The sequence below is a fragment of the Acromyrmex echinatior genome, chromosome 12 (assembly GCF_024713525.1).
Source record: "Acromyrmex echinatior isolate Ae372 chromosome 12, ASM2471352v2, whole genome shotgun sequence".
Taxonomy (NCBI): Eukaryota; Metazoa; Arthropoda; class Insecta; order Hymenoptera; family Formicidae; genus Acromyrmex; species Acromyrmex echinatior.
Genome location: NC_141863.1, coordinates 8480333 through 8487410, shown reverse-complemented (window position 1 = coordinate 8487410; position 7078 = coordinate 8480333). Strand labels below are relative to the sequence as shown.

At 31.8% G+C, this 7078-nt stretch overlaps 1 long non-coding RNA gene across 1 annotated transcript; it reads left to right on the top strand.

Moving 5' to 3' along the window:
* The first annotated feature begins 2356 nt into the window (after positions 1-2356).
* LOC105143189 (uncharacterized) lies at positions 2357-3477 on the top strand. The gene is made up of 2 exons (XR_845689.2): positions 2357-2623; positions 2723-3477. It is a non-coding gene; the product is annotated as an uncharacterized LOC105143189 (long non-coding RNA).
* The last annotated feature ends 3601 nt before the right edge of the window (positions 3478-7078 follow it).

Here is a 7078-nt window from a genome sequence, read left to right as displayed (position 1 = left end):
TGTCCATTCTGTACAACGTGCACTGCTATTTTGCGATCTGTCTTAAGTTTTACCCGTAGGCATCCCTAAAGCCCCCTTCTATTGACTGCGCTGCCGTTGATAGATGTGGGGGGGGGGGGGAAGAAACGTTCTAAGAGTGAAATCACTCGATGCGCAAAACGACTGCGGAATAGAGAATGCGTCATAGAAGCGATCAATCAGCGTTATTTTGCATTATTCTGAATAGCGCTAATTGATTGTTTCAATGATGCATTCTCTATTCCGCAGTCCTTTTCCGCACTGTGATTTCACCTTAAGAGATGCCCATGTACTCGGAGCTGTTAGTGAGTCTGTTCGGAAAAATAATCGTTCGACAAAAATAAAGTTATTGCAGACCTGATACTAGTAGTTTTCTTTTCTTTCGTATTATGACGTTTCCATCTGATTCGTTCCTCTCCCTCCGGCGCCCTTTCATGTGAAGGAGTGTGCGGACCCATGGTGGAAGGGATTGACAAATGGTGGAGGGATGTTTTCCAACAACGTATACACATGTGATACAGTCAAAAAGCTAGGTACGAGTGTATAAGGCTGTTTTCCAATTAGGACACAGAGACATTACACTGGGTTCTTTTTAATTATTTAACACATCTTGACACAAACGTAGGAAATTAATTCACATATTTTCACTGTTAATAAATAATTTAACCCTTTTAATTACATATTCTTTGTTGTCACGATAACCTCATAACATTAAAGTAATTAAATTATTTATTAATATATAAATCGATTTACATTCAATTGCACTAATTGCCGTAATCGTCGACACAACACTACACAATCGACTAGTAGTCCTCGGACTGTGTATGGTTGTGTAATATTGTGTCGATGATTACAGCAATTAGTGCAATTAAGTACAAATCGATTTACATATTTTCAGTACTTCACGAGGCTTAAAACGTTTTTTATTCCTTGCCTGCACGCTTATACTCGTCAGTTCTGGATTGCATTAGTTCAATTCAGTTCAGTTCTAGTGTAATCCTTGTGCAGGAACAGAAAAACAAGCCTACAGTGGAACACAGTGTAACATCTTTGTGTCTTAGCCAGTAGCCTACAAATAGAGTGACGCCATACGGATATCACTTGTGATTGGTCCGCCATGTTTTAGCCATTCCCTCCAGTTTTTTAAACGCATTATTTTCTAAATTTTGAATTCATGCTAAAAAATGCTCAAAAATTGTGACAAATTAAAAAATGATAATAAATAAATATTGTATATAAAATAATATTATTTATTATAAAATTTCATTTATTTTGTACTATTGCAATATTGTACATTTTGTAATATTGCACATTACTTTATACAAAACGTTATTTATTGCACATTATTTGCGCTATTAAATGCGCTAGTTTATTATCCATTTTCTGTTCCCACATTTTAGGAGCAAAATGCATCTGTAATAAAATAAAAGAAATTAAAAATTCAAAGATATTATATATGTACCATTTCATAAAATATTATATATTAAATATCGTAATTATCATATTATTTGATTTAGACTCACAATGCAATGATATATAATTGAAAAGATTATGACAAAAAGAGAAAGAATTAAATTCGTAACCAATGTGACTATACTTAGTGCCAAGACACTACCGTGTCTTCATATATTATAATTAATCTGTGTATATTTTATGTTACATTTTTATTTTAATATTTTAAATACATTATTTATAAAAAATAAATTACTTTACCTCACATACAGATGAATTTTTTGACGGTCTAATTTTTATATTTGCGATTTATACTCTTTAACCAATTCATTCGGCGTTCTGTGTTTTCTGTGTTTCTTTAGGAATTATTTTCATAACATATCCTTTTTTTAATGAATTGTTACAAAACGGTATTGTACATCCAACCATATTTCTAAAATAATTTCGATAACTTTATTTTTATCAATGTACCTTTACGTATCTATGTCGTTCAATGCTGTTGCACCTAACCCTAAAACTGACAGTCTGTTGGATAGATTGAGACCATATATCTCTTTTTCTCTAAAACATGAGCAGAATTTCGCTAAAACATGACGTCATCTCTCGTATGGCGCCACTCTGATTATAGGCTCTCTACTAGCCCTAGTTGAAAAACCATGGTGTGCTCATAGCGTTTTCGAACGGATTTGCTCTCATTTGAGTTGAATAATGTTCTTCTATTGGTTGATGTTATGTGTTCCACCAATAAGAGAGCATACAACGTCATTAATCCAACCTAAGTTGGTGCAAATCCACTCGGGTTGAATATGCTATCAGTTTGGGCAAACCACGCTCCTTTTGCGAATTGAAGTATCATTTGTAGATCCAGGCTTCCCAACTGCGAAGAAATAAATAATGTTGCAATTGATCTCTATGCATCTTTGTCAGATCCCGTTATGTATCCTTTTTTCTCTTTGTTTCGAAGCGTGGAACAAATCATCATCTGTCATCTGTCTGTGATGTCTGACATCAACTGTCAAGCAAGTCAAACGTAATTTTAAAAGTTTATTAGAGTACGTATTACGACATTATTCGAAATGGATATTCCTATTGGAATAATTCAATTATTTCTTAGATTTCTATTGTATTTTCTAAAAAAAAACAAAATAATTCCGTAAGTGCCCTGAGAATTCGAGCTATACATTGATATAAGTATTGTTGGTAATTGTATTTATTTATTTATATTTATGTAATGATTTGTTCATTTATCCAGGAAAAATGTTTTATAATACAAATGATATAAATAAATAACGCTCGATATGTGCACCGCAAAACAATTCAAAAATCAAGTATACAAGCAAGTATACATCAAGTATACAAGATATTTTATTAAAATCTTAAAATTACTTTAACATACCATTAATATGAATCTAAACAATAGAGTACTACCATATTATTAGATAGACGCCAAACACAGCATCCCATTTACGTAATTGCAGATGATTTTCCAATACGAGTATGAAGGCATACTTGTATATACTATCAAAAAATAAAAGAATCGCGGGGCGAATGTAACACTCCCGCGTAAAAAAGAAAGGAGATTTTCACGGAAAAACGTCAAATCTCTGTTTTTTTTTCAACGAGGGAAGGATGTTATGATCCAAATAGGTCATATCCAAAATCTACGTCTGCGGATTTTCTGCAGACTAGCAGTTAAATCATAACAAATCAAGTCACCTATTTTTAATTACAAAACAGATGACATACTTTAATTTAATGCAACCACGCATTAATTCTCAAGCACCTCGGGGCTTACGCTTTTATGTTTATAAATTAGGCCGAATTAATGCGTGTTTACATTAAATTAAAGTATGTCACCTATTTTGTAATCAAAAGTAGGTGACCGTTCCGGAAAGTTAAGTGGAAGCATGATTACTGAGAATCTCCACTACTGCGAGATATTTAAGACATGCAATATTGTAACACACTTAGAATTCGTAAGCTACAATAAAACTTCTTGACCATGAACGCTGGCCTATTAATTGCAGAACCTTCTGCCCTTACCAAACGCCATCATTGTGATTTCGCCACGCCCTGAGTGGTACCGCCTTGAGCGGTGCGACTGGGGCTGATCCATAAATTCTATAAACTGTGCTGGCACCCTGAACGGTACAACAAACATATGTACATATCTACGAAACTATTAGGTGTTGGAATTAATTCGTAGCGTTTTACAAGTGATGGGAAGTACTTTCATTAATATATTTTTTAATGCTCATGTGAAATAAATAACATTCTTTCATTAAAAACGCTACGAATTAATTCCAACACCTAATAATAAATCACGAAATTAATATCGTATTACTGATTTCTTATTCTTAATCATTTAAATTTTAACAGACACGCAAATTTCCATCATAAGTGCTATCTTTAATAGTATCTCGTCGGTGGTTGCGTTCACCAGAACGTTTATCTTGCAACTGTTGGAAGTTTTCTTCGCGCTGACTGGATTATACTTTCAAATCAAGAGAAATGATCCTATCTCAACAAACAATAAATGATTATAAAACTGTCATGTTCTGTTGAACGCAACCATTATGTCAAATCTAACTTTGATTTATTTTTTGTTTATATTGTGCCAGCATATAATGATTGAATTTTGTTTTATCTATGCTGAATTATTTTGTCCAATTTTTGTAGCATTTTCTACAGTATGTTCCCTGCTAAAAATTCCAGTTATGTCCAAATAAAAAATACATACGCTCACATCAGGATAAACATGCACAAATCAGTCTTTAACTGGCATAAAGTTCATCCAAGTAAATATTAAATCTGGTAAAAGTATTTCCATTTCATGGTGCATAGTTGAATTCCCAGATAAAAATGTTGTCTGTTTATATTCACAATTCCAAATACGTTAAGTATTGCAAGGAATTTACGACATAAAATTTGCTAATTTTTATCAGGAAATAAAATAATCCGGTATTCATATGAAAGTTTCTGTGTTTAAATTAGTGACGACAATTAGTGACTTCTGAATAAATTTCCCAATAAAAGATAGATCTGTAATTGCATTCATACTCAGTTGAAAACAGATAATAAATGGATTTATCTTGAATTATCTAGAATTCCAAAATACAGGGTTGGCCATATTCGACGGAAAGATCTGGCAACACTGTAACTTTTGACAGAGATGTTAGATCGAGTAACGACGTTTCCCATGATTGAAAAAAAAAACATCTTTCCGTCGAATATGGCCAACCCTGTATCGGACAGAACAAGATTCGCAGACAAGAGTTGGCGTGGAATATATCCGGAACTCCAAATATTGGAACACAACGGAATTTTTGTTTAGCAAATTCGACTTGAATTATCTGAAATTCCAATATGCGTCAAAACAAAATTTACAGACAAGGATTGACGTAGAACTTATCCATAACTCCAAATATATTTTGGATATAACAGAATTTCCAGTGTAAGAAACCACATTTAACCAGATGTCCAAATTCATATATGGATATGCTTGAAATTTTTAGCACGGTTATGATGCAGTGAAATGCCTGAGAAATTTTTGCTAAGTTGAAATGACAGATCGTGCTCGACTGCTGCCCGTGGGGCGTATGTGTGTATGTATCATGGTATACTTATGATTTTAGTTTTTCGCTCGTTCTAAGAATTACTCGGAATAAATGACATGAACGTGATAGGCGTTTCATTCGTTTGAGATTGATTTTCGTGAGTCTCCTTACCTCTCATGTTTGGGATGCACAAAAAAAATAAAGAGGAAAAAGAATTTCTATTCTGTGTTGTTATTGCACTTCAGTAAGCTCAAGATATTTTTGCATATAGTGCTTCACGCGCGAAAATAAACATTCAGGTCATGATAATCAAGCATCTCGCATGTGAGAAGTAAGGGAACTCACGCATTTCGAACGAAACGCATGAGAAAAGTAAAAATCTAACAGAATCTAAATACATGATTATAGAAGATTACTTCGATTTTTATGCTACTTTTTTATATAAAATTGCGCGCGTGGGCGTAAAAAAAATGGGCTGGAGGTGGGTGATGGAGATGAAGTAAGAAGGTTGGAGAGTGATAGTGAGGATGGTGAGAGGATAGCATATTGTTATCTAAAATCTTTTTATGACAGAAACTTGATTTCGAAGCATTAATAAAATAAAATTTTAAACGGCTATAACAAAAAACCGATCATTTTCAAGCTTTGTGCTTATGGATACTTTTGATCAGTGAATCAAGAACTATAACATATTAAAATTACAATCAATTTTACCGAGGTCCAAAATCCTACGATTTTATGCGGGGTCCTTTGCATGCGTACTTTGCATGCGCACTGCCACGTCTGGCTATTTGGGAAAATGTATTTTAAAAATAAAAGTTGATATTCTCATATAATATTAACAAAATTAAATAATAAACAAATTAGTTATCGATGCTATAATATCTTGAAAACTCTTAAAATAATAATTTTTGACATCTTCGACATCTTCTTTTCTTCAAAATTTTGACACGATAGCCAAACCAACTTTCACCAACGGATTCATGTTCAGCAAACAAAAATATTTGGAAATTAGTTGGAAATTATTATTCATGCTAGTATGACAAAAAAAAGATCAATTTTGTCGAACAATGTTACTTAATTCTGACATTCTTCATCCTTGTTATATATTGATATCTGTAAAAAATGTGTAAAAAATGTGTAAAATATGTAATCGGAATATTAAACAACATCTTAAGCAGCATTAATAAATATATTTTTTTCTACTTCTTTAAAATCTATATAATTAGATTAGTATATAATTATAATAACTTATATAATTAATATGTTATTAAGATTAATAATAATATTTTTACTTATAATAAAATTACAATTTAAACATTAACTTAATTAGAATAAATCATCAAATATTTTAATTTCCGACTATTGAACAAAAATACATATTAACGGAATGTGTTCGATAGGCATTAAAAAAAATTTGTTCGTCTACATTTAATTACAAGGCTATAGTTATATATGTAATTATATAGTTATATATGTAATTATGTCATATAATATTTTCTCGTAATGTGCATCCTAAAATTTTCAAATTATAAATGATTAATCAATGTTAAATTAATTTTTCTAAAGGAAAAAAAATGGAATTTACAATAGTTAAAATTACAAATTAACAAATGGATAAGGAGGGGATTTTGAATCCCGAAGTAAGCAGCACAGGAGGGGAAAATGGAACACTCAATGGAAATGAATTTTTTAGGTTTCATCTGCAATGGATAAGAGCAGCAACACCATTCGAGATATGAGAAAAAAAGGATTTACTAATAGGAATTTTGCTTCGTTAAATACTAATCGAGTATACGCTTTAGCCAAAAAGTCAAGAAGATAATAGGGGAGGGTAGTTAGAAGAAAGAGTAGAGGAAAAATTTTGTTGGTCACTTTAACTCAACAACAATATTTGTAAAAAATTGTAAACGGAGAGTTGTAAATTAGGAAATTGTGTGTTAGATGAATTTGACATGTGTGACACTTCTAAAATAATTCAGCAATAAATTTATAGAATTATTTATTATGTACTTTTTTCAGATTTTGAAAACATTGAGATGGATGGAATA